The sequence below is a fragment of the Saimiri boliviensis genome, chromosome 1 (assembly GCF_048565385.1).
Source record: "Saimiri boliviensis isolate mSaiBol1 chromosome 1, mSaiBol1.pri, whole genome shotgun sequence".
NCBI lineage: Eukaryota > Metazoa > Chordata > Mammalia > Primates > Cebidae > Saimiri > Saimiri boliviensis.
In genome coordinates, this window is record NC_133449.1 from 269,270,100 (window position 1) to 269,288,685 (window position 18,586).

An 18,586-nucleotide genomic window follows, 5' to 3' on the forward strand; every position below is an offset into this window, starting at 1 on the left:
TCTTAGAATATTCTGTTCAATATCCCCAGAGGGTTCTTCTTGCCTAGGAAACAATATATCTAGGCCATGCCTTGGACTGTGGGACCTGCCTACAAGTGAATGGGAAAATAGTCACGCCTCTAGCCCCCTAGGTAGAGTGTCTTGGGGTCTGACCAGTCCCTTTGGGTCCCTTGTCCATTGATTTCTTCTTCCCTTCCCAGGGAGTAGTGCTGGTCACACTACTAGATCACAAGCGAATTCCCTGTTCTTTTTCATAAATTTTAGTCTCTGCAGAAAGTTGGAAGATTGAATCCTGTCATCTAGTGAATCTGCAGTTCTTTTTTAATGAAGTTTTAAAATAGTTGCAAAGTTACTTACAATTACCTCTTGAAAATATGAGGAGCTTGCTAAACTATAAGCCCATTCTTCATGGAATGCAGCTGAATCAGTGAGATTAATTGGGGTTTAGATTAAGGACTGACTGACGAGAGATGATCTGGCGAAGAGGACTCAAAGAGAAGGTTTCCACAAGTTCAGGTTAAAATAGGTGGTGCCTGATTCAGAGATGTGACTGCAAGTTGTAAAAGGAAAGTTTAGACCAGTATTTGCGATCAACAGTTTGTCTAAATGAGAAAAACTTTGCCCCATGACAGAAGCCTGTCCAGACAGGCTACTGGCACATGTATTTTGAAAAATCTCTGCTATTCCTGATGGTCTTTTCCCAAAAGCCTAATTGAGAACTTCTGTAAGTAAAATCGAAGAGAGATGAAAAAGCTAGGCTGGAAGAGCTGGGCTGTGAATTAGTCAAACTGGGTACAAAGCTTTTAGGGAAGATGTGACAAGGTCTTCACTGTGACTTGGCTACAACAGCCCCTGGGGAGATGATAAATAGATACTGAGCTTTATAGAGCAATGCTCCCATTGTTACTTGAGGGCACAAGGGTCTTCAGAGATGGTGCCCTGGGGCTAGAACCCTAATTTCTTTTTAACATTCACAACTCAGTAGTGCTTACAGATAAAGACCCCAGAGATACAATGGTACTTTCTCAATTAAAAAAAAGAAAAAGAAAAAGAACTGAGGCTCTGCTAAATTCTACCGCAGAACAGAGCACAGTATAATACTTTCCATTATGCTTTTATTCCCTCCACTGCAGGAATTTAATCCAGGAATAGCCCATCCGTGCCCTTGCTCTCCTCCCCGATTATGAACGTTTTTCTCCAAGCCCTCTCTCAACTCACTTTCCTGCTTCAATGCATTCCAGTCAGCAACCTGCCAATCCCAATCTGCTCCTGCAGCCTCACCTCACCCTCCTGTCCCACTGGCCCACAGCAAGCAGCAGCCTGGGCTCTTACTTATGCACTCCCCTACTCTCAGCCTCAGTTACACTCTCTCATGGAATCCGCATGCCCATCTGATGAGGCAAAGGCTGTTCTTATTTTATAGATGAGGAAATTAAGACAGAAGGTAAAGGAGTAACTTTTTCAAGCTTCCAGAGCCATATGCAAACCCAAATTGAGCTGGACTTCAAAACATCCTGATGAATATCTAAAATCTCAGCAAAGGACGGCCTTATTTTATAGGTGAGGAAATTAAGACAGAAGGTAAAGGAGTGAATTTTTTCAAGCTTCCAGAACCATACGTAAACCCAGATTGAGCTGGACTTCAAAAGATCAAAACCTCCTGACAAACACCTAAAATCCCTGACTTGACCACTATGCAATTTATGTATGTAACAGAATTGCACATGTACCCCAGAAATTGCACACGTACTCCAGGTATTTGTACAAATTAGATAAAATAGACTGAAGTATGGCGATAAATACCTTAAAATAGGCAAAACAAACAAACAAGCAAAAACCATCCAATCAATTTTCACTGAATGATCCACACACCCAGTCTTTCCTTTTTCATGCTTCTCTAGTTCCCCATCAAGTGCCCGCTCTTTTCAACACAAAGTCGCTCTTTCTCTAACTTTTTTGGCTTCCTCTTTCTGATACCCGAAAAATTTTCCTCCTCTCCTTTTTGCTTTTTATTGTCCTGGACTAGGATTTATGAGAATCAAGTCCAATTCTGTTTCAACACCATTAGTGTGACCTTGGGCAACAAAATAATTCTACAACACCCTGTGAAGAAGATGCAGTTGCTTTCTCCAAGGAAAACCTAGCACCATCGACTTGTATTTGTCTCAGCCTCCATCCCCATGCAGCAGCTTACATTTTATTGGGGTGACTAGGTACACGCACACAGCATAGAGGACAAATCAGTGCCTCTAAGCATTGTGGGGAATCTAAAAATCTGGTAGAAAGTCAGATAATGGGTGTCCCTTTGGACTAGCATAGTTGGCCATGACCTAATAGAGAAATAGAGATATTCAAGGTAAGTCTCAGAGCATGGGTTCATGTCTTAGCTCAGGCTGCTGTAACAAAACACCACAGACTATGTGGCTTAAACAACAGGAATTTAACTTCTCACAGTTTGGGAAGCTGGAAGTCCCAGATCAAGGTGCTGGTCAATTTGGTTCCTGGTGAGAGCTCTCTTCTGGCTCACAGAAGGCTACCTTCTTGCTCTGCGTTCTCTTGGCTTTTCCCTGGTGCCTGCACACAGAAAGACAGAGCAAGCTCTCTGGTGTCTCTTCTTACAAGGACACTAATCTTATCAGATCCGGGCCCCACCCTTATGACCACATTTAAACTTGATTACTTTCTTGGAAGCCTCAAATTCAAATACAGCCACACAGGGGCTTAGGTCTTCAATGTATGTATTTGTGGAGACACAAATATGCTGCCCCTAACAAGGGGATATGTCTAAAGAGTGTGATAGAAAGCATTGCAGACCTAAGTAGCATGAGAGAAAATAAGGAGGTAAGAAAATTGTATATGTATAGGTGTGTGTGTGTGTGTGTGTGTGTGTGTGTGTGTGTGTGTGTAGAGTGTGCACATGTAGTACATGAAAGGACATTATTTTTCTTTTTTTTTGAGACAGAGTCTTACTCTGTCACTAAGCACCAGGCTGGAGTGCAGCGGTGTGATCTCGGCTCACTGCAACCTCCGCCTCCCAGCTTCAAGCAATTCTCCTGAAAGAGGACATTATTTCTGAACAAATATTAATTAAGCACCTACTGTGGGCCAGGCACTATTCCAGGCACATGGATATATCCGTGAACAAAACAGACAAGGCTCCTACCCTCATGAAGTTCACCTTCCAGCATGCAGAGACAAACATGAGCAGAGTGAGTAAATTATGTAGTAAATGTTATCAGATGTGTACAAGGGATAAGCACTATGGAAATAAGAAGAAAGTAGAATAGGCTGTGGAGGCCAAGGGTAGGGATGGTGCCGGGAGGAGGCTGAGAAGCTCAGTTAGGGTAATCAACATGGGCCCCATGTGAAGGAGAGAACTGAGCCAAGACTTGAGGGAGGTAGTGAGGTGGATAAGCCAGTGAAAGCATTGCAGGCAGAGGGAAGATAAAACAAAGGCGTGAGAGGCAGGACAACACAATGACACTTAAGAAAGAATGAAGAGGTGGGAGAGGAGAGAGGAAGAGCAGGAGCTGCAGACAAAGTCAGAGTGACCTCCAAAGCCACTTCAAGAAGGACTTGGCGGGTCCCCTACGTCAATGGGAATCATTGCAGGGTTTGAACAAAGGAGTGACACGATCTGACTTCCTGAAGTCTGGCTCTAGCTGATGTGTGTAGGGCAAGGAGCTGCGAGGTCAGTGTTTATTGCAATGATCTAGAGGAGACATCATGATGGCTCAGACCACAGTAGTGACAGGGGAGGCAGGAGCAGGGGTCTGATTCTGACTGTTGATGGTAGAGCCAAGAGAATTTGCTGACAGGCTGGGAAAGAACAGGAGGAGGCAAGAATGATCTCGAGTATTGTGTTTGCTTGTTACACTAGATAGTTTCACTAGCTGGAGAACTGTACCTCCTCCGCTCCAGCCTCGCCGCTCTTACTTTAGGGATGCAAAATGCAGGGTGCAGAGAACCACACTGTATGACCCAAAGTGTCTGTGCGGTTAAGGGATTCAAACTCCAAATTGCTCTTGTTTGTAATGCTTAGCATAACTTCATTTTACATTGACTGAGATCTATATTGTTAAATATGAGCATTCCTTGATCACCCTTTGAAAAACTGCCATCCTATGCTCCCTGTTTCTCTTTCTTACTTTAGTTTTCTCCCTAGGAACTGCCAATATCTAAGATAATATATATTTTACTCATGTCTCTTGTTTATCATATATTTCTTCCCATGAGAATATAAGAGCGATTTTTCTCAGTTTGTTCACTACTGTATATCTACTGCCTAGAAGAACGTCTGTTGTGTAGAAGGTGTTCAGTAAATATGTGTTAATGGAGTGCATGCACCAAGGTGTGAAAGGAAGAGGGGAAGGAAGGAAGGAAGGAAAGAAGGGAGTAAGTCAGGAAAGACAAGTAAAGCAAGAGAGAAAAAGAAAGACAGGAAATAACTCTCCAAGTTTTTTGTCTCATATATCTACACACAAACATACAAACACAATAATACAACAAAAATTAAAAGTAAGGAAATTAATTCAATGAAAAAATGGTTTAGAAAACCATACATTTGACTTTTATATATTCGTTTTCCCCAAATGATGTTGAATCTGGGCACGTTTTCTTTATTCCAGAATATTTTAAATCCTCCCAGTGTTCCCTGGATGCATAAGAAGCTAAGGTGGGCATTAAATAAGCTATGAGTAGGTTGTATTTTAAATGGGTATTGAGCAATTAAATCAGTCCCTCCATTCTTTCAAGTAATGCTGAACTGTTTGCATGAGGAGCATTTAGTATCCCGTAATTCTGAAACCCCTCAGGGAAGAAAATGCGTCAGTGACTTACGTATGAACCGAAAAACTGAAATTTGAGGACACGAGTTCAGGACCGGGAAAGCTGGCGTTTTCACCCCTGGTCCCTGTGAATCCAAATGCAGTGTGGCTGGCAGGCAGGGAGGTGATGTCCTGTTCCTAACCCAGTAACATTGTTCACTGCAACTCTTCCCAGATTTGGAAAGGGGTTGAATTATATGGAAACCCATTCTTAGAAATAAGAAGTCAATATTTTCATGAGACCATCTGCGATGTATATATTTCAGTTTGCCATTTACGACACGTTTCACATATTTAGCATAACCAGCAGGCAGAACTCCCTTTCCCAAATAGGAGACAAATCAGTTAAACTCAAGCTTTCATGGTCTCTGAGCTGGGCGCCTTCCATTTGCCACCCAAGCTCCACTCTCGTCCCTTCTCCCTCTCCTTGTTTTCTGTGATCCTCTGTGCCTGGAAAGTTGGCCCCATCGCAGCAAGGTTTCCCCGGGCTTCTGGCTTCTCAGTAGGCTATCAGCGAAAGGAGGGCAGTGGAGAGTCAGCCCTGGGCGTTTTTTCTAGTCCTCATTTCCAGGTCTTATGGCCTCTCAGCACACCACAGTTCCTTTCTGGCAGCCCCTCGGGGTCCCAGACATGGCCTCTTTCACTTTGCCCCTTCAGGCCTGGAGATGACAACCAAAGTGTGAAAGAAAGAGAGGAGAAATATCAACAATAGCCCCAAATATTCACTATGACTTCTTAGTGTCCCTGAACCCAGCCTTCACTTTGTAAATAGCCCCTTTGTTAAACTCTCTTCAAATCACCTGGTTTGAGTGTACCATCTATTTCCTACTAGGATCTGGCAATTCACACACTTAATAAGTGAGGGAAGAGCAGGGTTCAAACCACATCTGTCCAGGCCTCTTCCCCTGTTTAATAGCTGAGGCTATCAGATGAATAAAGCTATACACCTTCTAGAGCAAATCTGACTGTCCCCCTCATTTTTTTAACAATACCAAACACATCTCTTACTCTATCATTTATTCAACCTGACCACCAACATTTATTGAGAACATGCTCTGTGTTGGCACTCTACTGGGTGCTGAAAATACAAAGATGAATGGGTCACAGACTCCATCGTCAAGTTGCTCAGATTAGACAAAGGTGGGTGACCCATATCTGGAAACTGGGAGGCTGATTTTGAGATGAACATTGGTATGCAGGAGTTTTCTTAGGGAGCTCTTGGAATCCACACCCATGGAATGGCAGAAAGGAAACAAGACTGGCCACAAGGGAGAAGCTGAGATGTGATGCAATCTAAATGGATGCTTCTGCCAACATTGCCGAGCGTTCTGAGGCTTAGATGAGGTTTCAGACCTGAACTTACCTAGGTTAAAGAGCTAACATTTTCCACCTCTGTGCTAATGAATCATTGGATTCTTACCACCCCAGAAAGGGGATGTGACTTGGCTCACATGGCTCTTTCCAACAAAGGCAATCCCTTGAAGGGGCTGACCGCTGATAGCTGTGTCTAGTGGTACTTCCAGCATCTGAGGAAATATGTTCTTCATCTCTTAGGGGAATCAGTATCCCTCATTGTAGTTCCCCCCAATTACATGGGGATGAACACAATGTATTATGGATGCCCAGAAAGATGACCTCATCCAGTCTTAGAAATCTTGAAGAAACTTCCTGAACAAGGTGATGCTTGACTTGAATCTTAAAGTCTAAAGAAAACATTAGCCAGACAAAGGAGGTGTGGCATGCAAAAGCGTTATGGATGTGATGAACAAAGACGTTGGCATGGTACATCTCAAAGAAGAAGGATTGCTGGTGCATAAAGTTTGAGAGTGAAAGACAAGAAATTAAGCTGGAAAAATAAGCAAGATTATTTCAAGGAAACTGAATGCTGTGTCAAAGAAATGGGACTTTAGACTTTAGGCAAAGGGAAGCTACTGGGAAAGGAGAGAAAGCCCTCCTCCAGGACACAGCCTTCCTTCAGAGGGTTTGCGGTGACAGAGAATGCCCTGATTATGGGACGGGGCTTCAAGTTCTCACCATCTAGATCATACTCACACTGTGAGCACATTCAGCTTTCTGCCTTTTTCTTAGCTCTGCTTCTCTACTTTGAAGGCTATCCATTGAGAAGGTATATGTTCACTAACCGTCCCACCTCCAGAGTTACATCTCGTTTCAGCCTAGAGGGATAGATGTGGGCTGAGGCCACGTATGGACTAGCAGAAGCTCAGAGGAATTGCCATTTTGGAGGAGGCATAATTTCATTCTGCTCAATTTCATGAATATAAATCAGCCCTGCCTAAGATGCTCAGAAGGAAAGGACTCCCAATTGTCATGCTTTTTGTTCCCCCACTACATTAGTCAAGCCCAAGAAGTGACACTGTTCTCTATACGATGCGTGAACTGGAGTAGGACAGAAGGAATCAGAAGGCTGTTACAATCCTTCAGTAGCAACTGTCAAACTGAGTAAACCAGGTGTCAAAGCACAGTCCCGTGCTATGACAAAATTAATCACAGCGTTGAAGGTGACAGCTGAACATGTTCATACCTGACATGAATTTTGTTCTTTGATAAATGTTCCTGTCCTGTCAGGAACATCCCTCAGGTTGGCCTGGGGGGAGCATCACTCCAGACAACCATGTCTTCTCATGAATCTATTTAGACAGGCGTTCAGAAATATTTAGGACATTTGACTGTGACTTTTTATTCTGGTTAACAGGCTTAATTATAGTTGAACCACATAGAATTTTTTTAAAAACATGGTTTTTCCCAAGTGAGACAAAGGCTTCAAGTTCGATTTGCTCAGCTTAGATGATTGAAGTATGAAATACACGACGCTGTGAAAAAGAAGGGGTGACACACCTGGATCCTTCCATTTTCCTGAATGGTGACCTTTGGGCTCTCTTCATTGGCCACAGAAAGTTGAAGATAAAATTCCATGCAGAACATTTTGCTCTTTTCCAGAGAGCAAAATAAGAACACTAAGGGAGAGAAAAGCAGCTTTGGCCAAGGAGGAGCTCTGTGAAGGTCAGAAAGGAGAAACATCTCAATTTATCTGAGCTGTTGCTATAGATTTAAAATCTATATATCTATGCAGTGCTTTTGGCTCATTTCCCAAGGGAATATATGCTCCAAATTCCTAGCTCATCTATCAAGAGCTGTAAGTTGTTTAATGTTGCTTAAGACATTTTGGGCGTTGCCAATACAGCCTACCCTTCAGGGAACATTTTCCCCCTATACTGTTTTCATCTTGGCTTGTTTGAGGCAGAGGCTTTAAGAACACATCAGGGGCTTTGCTCCGGGTATCACCACACCCTGACCACCCCTCCTCATTCTATACCTCACAGCATATGGAAATGAGCCCTTTCAGTCATTCTTTCATTCACTAAGCCTTAAAGGATTATATCTGTTCCAGATATTAAGCTCAGAGGCCTTAAGCAAATGTGACAGATCAACAAGTCAACACAAAACCATAATCCAAGATGATTATTGCTAAGAGATTTGGAACAAAATGCTTTTAAAACACTTTCAACAAACTTGTCCCCAACTAAATTATGGATTCATCGCAGTGAGTTTGCCTTCTTAGACTCTTTACTAGGCTCAAATAGAAATATCCCTCCTTTAGCTTAGTTCTTTCCCGAAGAAAGCATTAGTCTCTATTCTTTCTAGTGGATCAGCCTAAAAAGTCTAAGTATGTTTTATATAATGCTATCAATTATTGATTCTATTATAGCCATATTATAGTTCCCATATCATAAAGATCATCAGGAAATTTCTCCAAAATTCAAAGTCATTCCATCCGAAAGTAGCTAAGAGCCACATGGGCTTTTGTGCCATGAGATTCACTCAAGAGGAAGGTGGCTTCCTCCTGAAGAATTGCATGTGGAATACTGAAGATGTGAACTCAGTCTTAAACAGAGAGTTCTTGAAAAACAGGAAGAAGCGGCAGCTTAATGTTCTTTCAGTTAAATTGTCTAACACCATAAACACAGGAATTCCACTTCCTTATCAGTTTATTTATCTCCAATGCCTCTGATGGATGAAAGAGACCATCTCACGTTGTTGATCTGGGTGGGTAGCAAAGCATTATTTGGCATATGTTAGAGGAAAGAAAAGTAATGCCAGTTCCTTAGAACAATTATGGAGAACCTGCCAATGGAGCTGGCATTTCTTTATAAACAGTTGGCTTCAAATGGTCCAGAGATTAATTGACTGAAGGAGGAATGGCCTCATCAGCTTTCACCTTGACATAAAGAAATTACTATTGCTTGCTCTTCCCTCCACCAAACAAAGGCACTCAATGCCCTTGATGAGTCAGTTTCCCTATTCCTGTCACCAAAAGTCTTCATGTATTTCAATGGCAATGCCTCTCTCAAGGGACCCCAGCCCTGCTGAACCAGGAAGAGGGAGAGCAAACAGATGCTTATCTGCACGACCAGAGGAAAAACTGCTCTCTGGTCTGAACCTGAGCCTGCAGCTGAGCCAGGCACTGCGAGGATACTGTCTGGCAGGAGGCCACCCTGCAGCCCTCTGTGGCGGCCCAGCGCCCTGAAAGAGTTCATTCACTCCACATGGGTGAGCAGTTTCCTCCCAAGGGGCTACTCACCAATGGCAGACCCAATTACAGACAAGATTGATGGGTCTGCTTGACGTGCTGAACCTACCTTCATTTTTTTTTGAAAAAACTAATCTTCACACACAGAAACCCTAGTACAAATAATAGGAGGAGTTCTTTAAACAGAGTTTAAAAGGAAACAGAGGAATGCCACGAGAAATTTCGCAGAAAGTACCTCAGGAAGCACTGACTTCCACACCTCCCTCCTACACCCACACCCACACCCACCCTGTCCCCCAACACACACACACACCCCAGAAGGGCAATAATTCTTGAGGCCAAGAGTTGAAGACACTGTCTTCCTAGTGCGGGAAAAGCCATAAGCTCTGCCTGCAGGAACTGTGTGGGCTCAGAGTGCATTCTCTCCCTTCCTGGCTAGATTCCTGCAGCTTAGGGGATGCGTTTACTTTTGTGCCATTTTATCTAGAATAACTTCTCAGTAAAGCTGTATTAGAATCCCAAGGCCTCTAATTTTACCTACTAGCATTTTTCTCCCAGAGAAAACTACAGAATTTATCAAGCCCAGTATGAAATAAAAATCTGGGCCCCATGTTCACAACAGCAGAAGGAAAATAGGTGTTTTTTTTTTTTCTTCTTCTTCTTCTTTCTTCTCTGGTTTCCTTTTTGGCCTGACAAAGTGGTTTTTTTTTTTTTTTTTTTTTTTCAAGACAGGCTCTCCCTCTGTCACCCAGGCTGGAGTGCAGTGGTGCAATCTCCTCTCACTGCACCCTCGCCTCCTAGACCCAAGCTATCCTCCCACCTCAGCCTCCGGAGTAACTGGTACCACCGTACAAGCCACCACAACCAACTAATTTTTGCATTTTTGTAGAGACAGAGACTTGCTAAGTTACCCAGGCTGATCTTGAACTCCTGAGCTCAAAGGCTTCTCCTGCCTTGGCCCCCCAAAATGCTAGGATTATAGGCATGAGCCACCACACCCAGCCCCATTATTTTCTTAATTTGCCATTTAATGTTGCCTTTCCTTTGGTGCAACAGAGAGCCTTAGAGCAAATGGAGACCCTCACAGGTGTCCAGGGCCCGACACTGCAACATGGGGGCATACGTACTTGACCTCAAGCCTCCCTCCACCTAGGTCTGTGGCCTCACTGCAGGCAGAAGACAGCAGTAACAACTGGACAGTCTCATGGGAGAGAAGCAGAGAAGCCATCCAGTGGTGGTAGCAAGAGACAGGGGCACAAGTGAATCAAGGTTCCAAATGCCTTGTGCATGCTCCATTGTCCCGTCAGCCTTCACTTACAAAGTGAAAATCCAAACAGAAAACTACGAAGAATTTCAAGATCACAGAGCATTAAACCCCAAGTAGGGAACCGTTTTCTGAGTGTAGGATGCTATGCAACCACACTGGTGGCCCACCCAAAAAGCCAGCTCTGCTCTCTTCTAATACAGGAAACACTGTGTGAGCGTAAAAACTACAAATTTCCCCGCCAAACATGTAGACGCAGATTAACAGCTGGACAAGTGGACACGTGCATTTACATGTGTATGTAACTGGCTCTTCCCTTATTGTTAGATTAGTTGCTTGGATGCAAGATTATTGAAACAAAGACACAAACATCGTTGGGGCTGACAGATTACTTTGCTAGCAGGTGTGATGACTTCCAGTGCCACCAACAAATCCCAACAGGACAGGTTTACTGCATCTGCTTAGGCACTGGATAGTATTGTGTGCTGATAAATAGTTGTGTTCACTTAATATGGGGAAAAAAGTAAACATGAAAAAATTTCGTTTTTAATTTGGTTTAAAATATTATTCCATACACTTTTTGTATGTCTGAAATATTTTGTAATTTTTTTTTTGAGATGGAGTCTCACTCTTGTCACCCAGGCTTCAGTGCAATGGCTCAGTCTCAGCTCACTGCAACCTCCACATCCCGGGTTCAAGTGATTCTCCTGCCTCTGCCTCCCGAACAGGAGGTGCCCACCACTACGCCTGGCTAATATTTTGTATTTTTAATAGAAGCAGGCTTTCACCATGTTGATCAGCCTGGTCTCAAACTCCTGACCTCAGGTGATCCACCCACCTCAGCCTCCCAAAGCGCTGGGATTACAGTTGTGAGTCACCACATTTGGCCTATTTTGCAATTTTTTTAAAGAGGAAGTGTCTCACTATGTTGCAGAGGCTGGTCTCGAACTCCTGGCCTCAAGCCATCCTCTAACCTCAGCCTTCCAAGTAGCTGGGACTATAGGGGCATGCCACCATGCTCAGCTATTTTGCAGTTTTAAAAACCACCAAGTTTTTAAAACATTAAAGTATGCTTTTTAGTGATATTACATGACACTATTTCAAAATGTCACCTTTTGTGTTGATCTTAAGGTAACTACCTGTATTCATCAGAAAGGGAAGGAAGAGGGAAGGAGAGGAAAAGAAAAAAAAAAAAGAAAATGAAAAATTAAACTTCAGTAGGGAAGTATCTTACCTTAAAGTTATCATTGCTCAATGTGGCAGTTGTCATTGTGGAACTTGTCATTGTAACTGGACAAACACATCTAGTCCTATGGCATATGTTATCAGTGTTCATTGGAAGTTCTTTATCATGTGCTGTTGTGTACCACTGTTACTTATATGCATATTTTATTCCCCATCCTTCCACCCTGAAATAAATCGTAAACCTCCTAGGTCTTATTCAGCTTTTCATGTTCCCACAAGGCCTAAAACAATCATAGGAACATAGTCATCACCAGACTTCTGAAAGCATCAGGAAAATTCAAACATCTCATACACGCTGAGGTCCCTTATTCTATCCTTTCACCCTCATCTGTAACTATTACTAGATTGATGAGTTTCAAGTAGAGTTATATGGGTAACCTTGGGTGAAAAGATAAAGAAATTAATCCACAAGAGTTTATGTTATATAGATATAAGTATAAATATAGATGATAATGATATTCCTAAAACTGCAATATTTTCACTATTGAGAGTTACACAATAGTTGCATTTTTACTTATTTCTTAATTAACACTAAAATCTGGGAAATTTGGGGTGTCATGGAACAATAGTTTCTAACTCAGCAAATATACATATTAAAAAGTGTACAATACATTACAGGTGGTGCACACCTGTAATCCCAGCTACTCAGGAGGCTGAGGCAGGAGAATCACTTGAACCCAAGAGGCAGAGGTTGTAGTGAGCCAACATCACGCCACTGCACTCCAGCCTGGGTGACAGAGCAAGACTCCATCTCAAAAAAGAAATGTGATAGGCATTCTGGATATTTGTATTAATTCTCACAACATCCTAAGAAAAGAGGGACTGCTGTGGTCCACCATTTTACAGAGGAGGGAGCTGAACTCCAGAAGATGCAGGAATCTAGTGAGCAGCGGAACCAGGATATGAACTCCAAGCAATCGAGTCCAGCTTTAGCCTCTCCAGTTTTCTGCCTCCCACGGTGTTATTAGTGGATTCACTATCCTTAAAGCCAGGCCACCAACTGCTTCTTGCCTGGGAAGCCGACTTGTAGGGTTGCCAGATTTAGCAAATAAAAATACAGGATACCTGGTTAAAATTGAATTCAGATAAACAACAAGTAATATTTAAAAATATGTGTCCCAATATCGAATGGAACATACTTGTATTAAAATGATTCATTGTTTCAAGTTTAACTGTGTGTCCTCTATTTTGTCTGGCAACCCTTGCAGCTTGCCATCTCACAGTAACTCTGAGTGACTGTCATAGTTTCTGAAATGGCAGCAATGTGGCTTTTTGAGAAAGATAGAAGAGTAATTCTAGGTTGAAGCTGGCATCAGAAACAAGGACAGACCCTGTTTCCATGGACAAAATCTCTACTTAATAGCAGCCAAAATGAACATCCCTCTTAAGCCTGCAGGTTGGACCAAACAGTCCCATTGAACACCTCCTCCTGTAGGCCCTGTAAACCTTAATCAATATTTGCAGAATGAGAGCCTTCTGACCTTCAGCTTCTCACCCTGTAAATAATGACAATATTTCAGTGGGTTGTTTTGAAGGTCAAGCAAGGTTATGTATGTAAACATTTACTATAAATGCTGTTTTCCGTCTCATGGTTTTGGACATACAAAATTAAGAAACTGTGTCATTTTTTTCAAAAACCAAGAATAAATGTTGTTAATCCAAGCCACTTTCAGTGAACATATAAATCAAGAAGTCTAATATTTAAACAGATTAAGATTAAAAACTAATATATTTGAAGAGGTATTTTTAAAAGAACAATTTAAATTTTGAAATCAGATGTAAAAACTCACTTTGCATTTGTTCTGACAATCACATGCAAGTAAAAATAGGCCTTTATGCATGTTACATTTACTCTTTATTTTTGTTACTATGTGATGTCAACTTTTAAAAAATGAGATTGATACACCAAAATCAAGTAATATCATTCAAGATCATCCTTTTTTAACTGAAAAGCTACCAAAACAACTAAATAGAGCAAATATTATATTAAAATAGGTAAGCTAAGAATAATAAGGCAGAGAAAAAGTAAATACATTCTAGACATACAGAGTGATAGTGAAACAACGATTTTTAAGCATAATTTACCAACATTTTCTTGGCATTTTCTCAAGTGCTATGGAAAAAGGCAGCCTTGTTGTTTTTAGAAAGCTCCCTAGTTCCACAAATGGGAATTTCAGACTCTTTTCTGTTTGGAGGGAACCTTTTCTCTTTACAAAAAAAAAAAAAGAAAGAAAGAAAGAAAGAAAGAACAAAAAGAAAACACTTCTATGGAAAAGTTAATTGAAGTCTCAAATATTCAAGTTGAACTGATTGGCTAAAGAAATTTGTTCCTCAAAATTTCTTTGTATTCTGGCAGCCCTCAGTCTGACCAGGGCCAGAGTGTCAAAATATTTGAAATATAACTCTGCTGCTAGAAACTTCTGAAAGAGTTTGAAGAAAATCCAAGGAGTCCAAAGAGAAACAGTGTATAGAACAGAGGAATGGTTAAAGCGAATGAAACTGAATGTAAATCTGTGGCTACAGAGAGCAGGTAGCTGAGGAGGAGAGGTTGTAAGGAAAACAAGGTAGACTATGCAAATCAGGAAAATTTGAATTCTTATCCTGGCTCCACTTCCAACTTATTGAGCAAATCACTTGGTTCCTCCGAGCCTCCATTTCCTCATCTTCAAAATAGAGACAATAATATCTCACAGGGATATCATGAGCAGTAAATAAGAATTATCTTACCACATTAGTGGTAAAAATACACCCACTTAAGGTTAATAAATGGTTGTTATAAATAATGTTCTTACAATATTTGTAAGAGATTAGAACCTGGGGCCTGAATCAATGCTCAGTAAAGAGGAGATTCTGTGTGGGAAGATGTCATAGGCAGAACTCAAAAATTTTACATAGTGGAGTTCATTTGGGTGCAGAGAAAAGAAACTGGGGATGGGAAAAAGTATCTAGAAAAAGAGCTGTCATTCTAGAAAGCTCTGAGGTTAACTGGAACACAGACCTGGAAATTGCTGGGAAATTGCTTCCATTGTCACACATGGCTCATCTTACAGAATCACTTCACACAATAATCATATCCTTGTCTGTGCTGTGCCTGAGTTTGTGGTATGGAGGCGGCACAGGATGGGACCGATGACTCAGGACAGTGTAAGAGAAAGATCATGGGTTTAGAGGAGAAATGCATGATTGGGTATGATAGAGGAAGGTTTCCCACTTGTCAACCAAACCAGATAGATGCACTCTGGGTAGATGATTTCACGGTTTGCAATGGTTCCAAATTGGAAACAGTTGGCAGTCAGAAGGGAAATCATGTCAAATCAAATCAAAGTATGAGTTCAGTCTCATCTTTTCCCTCTGCTGCTCTGCGGTGACAGCAGCCAACTTTAGGAATTAATGAGATACCAAGCACGGCACTTCCCAAATTCCAGTAAATGCTTATGAGGGCTTCAGTGACTTTTTGAAGCTTTCTCCCTTACTTGGCTTAAGGTGAGAAATAAGTACTCCCTGTCCCCACACCCCCAGGATGAGGATTATTCCCACCATGCTGAAAATGTTCTCCAGAGATGTGCTCCTACTGACCTTGTCAACCTCCTTGTGAATTCACAGCCTTTTCTAATAGAACCTCTTATATGAGCTGCTAAAGCCAACCCCAGTCTTGGATCAGTAATTTCACAAATCCTGCATAAATGGTCTGTTAACCTTACTGTAAAAAGCAGATATTAGCATCTCTTAATTTGTTCTTGGCTTTATGAGCCTCTGAAAAAACATTAGACATCAAGAAAAAAATCTTAATTAACAGCCCATTTCTTAGCATATTGGCAGAAAAAAACTGAAGAAATATATATATAAGTATATGCAGTCATTTTCAAGGAAGTGAGAGTGATCACAAGAGACTTTGATTTTCTATATGACGTAATTCTATTAAGTTCAAATTTATATGTGTATTTCTTACTTTTGCATCAGGAAAAATCAAGCAATTCATGTGGATGTCCCCAAGGATCCAAGGTTAAGGTATTCATAGGGAATGCTGCATTGAATATGAAGTCCAAGGACAGAGCTGACTCTGACTTCAAGGCTGGTGACTCCATGAGTTCAAAAGATGACATTAGCTCCCTGTCCCTCTGTCACTCTTATACTTAACTTTGCTTTTCTCTGTGTTGGCTTTATTCCCAGGCAGACTGTCTTCACATGGACGTCAATGTGCCTCCTGAAGCTGTAAGTTCACCTGGTTTCTAGATGCTCACGAAGTTGGGAATAGGGAGAGTCTCTCCTTCATAGAGTTCATCTCACTCTTCTCACCCAAATATTTTCAGTGGCCTTGCTAGAATTTTTGGACCAATCACTGTGTCCAGGGAGTAGGACAATTTAATTAGTCAGCCTGCATTAAGTGGCTACCAAGCAGCAGGTGAGATAAGATCCACTTGATTGTCAGCCCTATCTAAAACACATGGAAAGGGGAAGAGGATATTCACTAAAGTGATGTAAGTCAGGCAAAGGAAGGGAGAAAAGAAGAGAGGGATGGAGAAATGGAGGGAGGGAGGGAGGGGAGAGGGAAGGAGGGAGGGAAGGAGATGTCTACTACATCAGAGAGACAGCATTTATAAGAAATATTTACTGATTGCCTCCTGCATGCATGATACTGAAGACCCTTAGAAATATGGAATATAACATTGAAAGCTTTAGCTGTAGCAGACTTGAAGGATCCATGACATGATGGCATATAATAAATTATATGGTAATAATACTTCCTACACCTGTGGTTTCCAAACTTTAGTGAGCATTGGAATCATGTCAAGGGCTTAAAAAAGACAAATTGCTGTTCCAGTAAGTCAGGGTAAGACCCAAGAATGTACATTTCTAGTTAGGTCTTAGGTGAAGCTGATGTTGTGAGGACCATATTTGAGAATCACTGACCTATATCAAATGGTTTCAGGAAGACAAACTGGATTATATAAGTAAAGTGGTTTCTACTAATTTGAAACTCTGATTCAGCAAGAGTGGTAGCCTTATCTGATGAACAAATCTATTGAACATCTGCATCTTGATTAGTGGTGTTCTTGAGTTTAGGAATGCCCTAAAATCTATTATTCTTTGTCCCCTAAAATCTAATTATCCTTCACAATTATCGAGAGTTTGGTGTCCAAAGATATTTAACCAATGGTCCACCTGGAGAACACTGAGATTCAACATCAGACGAAAGTTGTCTGGCTACAGCTAAAGCTTGAAGCAAATGGCCCAATCCAACCTTTTCTCGGCACTCCCCATCTTGTGCAAAACAATGTAAGCCATGACCAAGTCAAGGATGTCATCCGAAAGAAGCCAGAAAAACAGACAGAAAAGACAGCAAAATCTCTCAACTCAATATGCCTTCATCTCCAAAACAACATGTTCTTTCTCTTTGGTTCACTTGGTGTTTCTGACGGAAGTAAAATTCTTCACTGGCATCCAAGGAAGATTTATGACTGAAAAAGAACAGATTTTACCTGGCAGTGGGTGCGTGCAAGGTTTGTTCTCTTTCATACCAGGCCCAATTGCTCTTTATTTTGCAGATACTAATATTAGAGCTAGTTAATCACTGCACATTCCTTTTATTAGGTGAGGAGCTACATTCTTGAAACCACTCTCAAAAAAACAATCCTTCACTTCCAGACCACCCTGAGTTGTAGACTTGGGGTTTCGGCAGCGGTAGAACTATTGGGCCATGTGGCAGACTTCTGGGCAGCCTGTAGACATCCATTCTTTAGCCTCAACCCTTTGGAAGTGGTTCGAGAACTTCCTCTTTTCTTGTTCACTTGGCGCAAGGTTGCTGCTTCTACAAACAACATGAAGGAGGTGTTAGTGCCACCAGAATATTAAACTTTATTGACTCTTTCCCTATGGGCAAAGCTGCCTGTGATGAGGGAAAGGCTGCCGGAATAGGATGTATTCAATAGACTTTATTTGCAGGTCCTAATTCAGGCAAGTTAAAGCCATCTGAGATTTTGCAGAATCTGTAATATGAAATTTTAGACCATAATCAATTTCGTTCATTCTAAGTAAATATGTCTTGACTCTAATCATCTTTTCTAAGTTGATTATTGGCAAATTAGCAGCCAATTTGCCATAGAAACATTGTGGTTAGATTCCAAACCAACCCCCAGATGCCTCCTTAACTCATTTTGTGCCTGACGTAGAGTACTACCCAATAGTTCCATGAACTCTCATCACCAATTGCAACTGTGTTTTTAAAATAAAAACAGTCCAAGTTCCAACTCAGAACTAGAGGATGTGGTTTCTTGGTCTCCCCTTCATTTCCTTCTGTTCCTTCTGTGGTCAGCAGACCTCCTGACAGTGAGATAGGGACTCCAGAAAGGGGCTTCTAGGAGCACATTTTGGGTAATGGCAGTAACAGAAGTTGAGGTCTTCAGTGAACATAAGCAAGCAGTAGCAGTTATCCACATTTTCCATGGTAGTCCCTGTCCTTCCTGAGTGACAAGGGTGGTGGCAGTGAAGAGTGAAGAAACAGGAGGGAAAAGGGTGGTCCCTTACAGAAGCGGTGTTGCCAGCAGGACGTTATGCCTCTGGCTTGGCCTCTAAGTCGCAAGAAGAAAACACTCAAGAGTCTAGAATTAGTAAGTGGTCTACACGGTGACCACAGAAGAACAAGAAAAAAACCTGTTGCAAACAAGATCCTTCGGAATCCACTTCACCAAACAAATAAAGTGA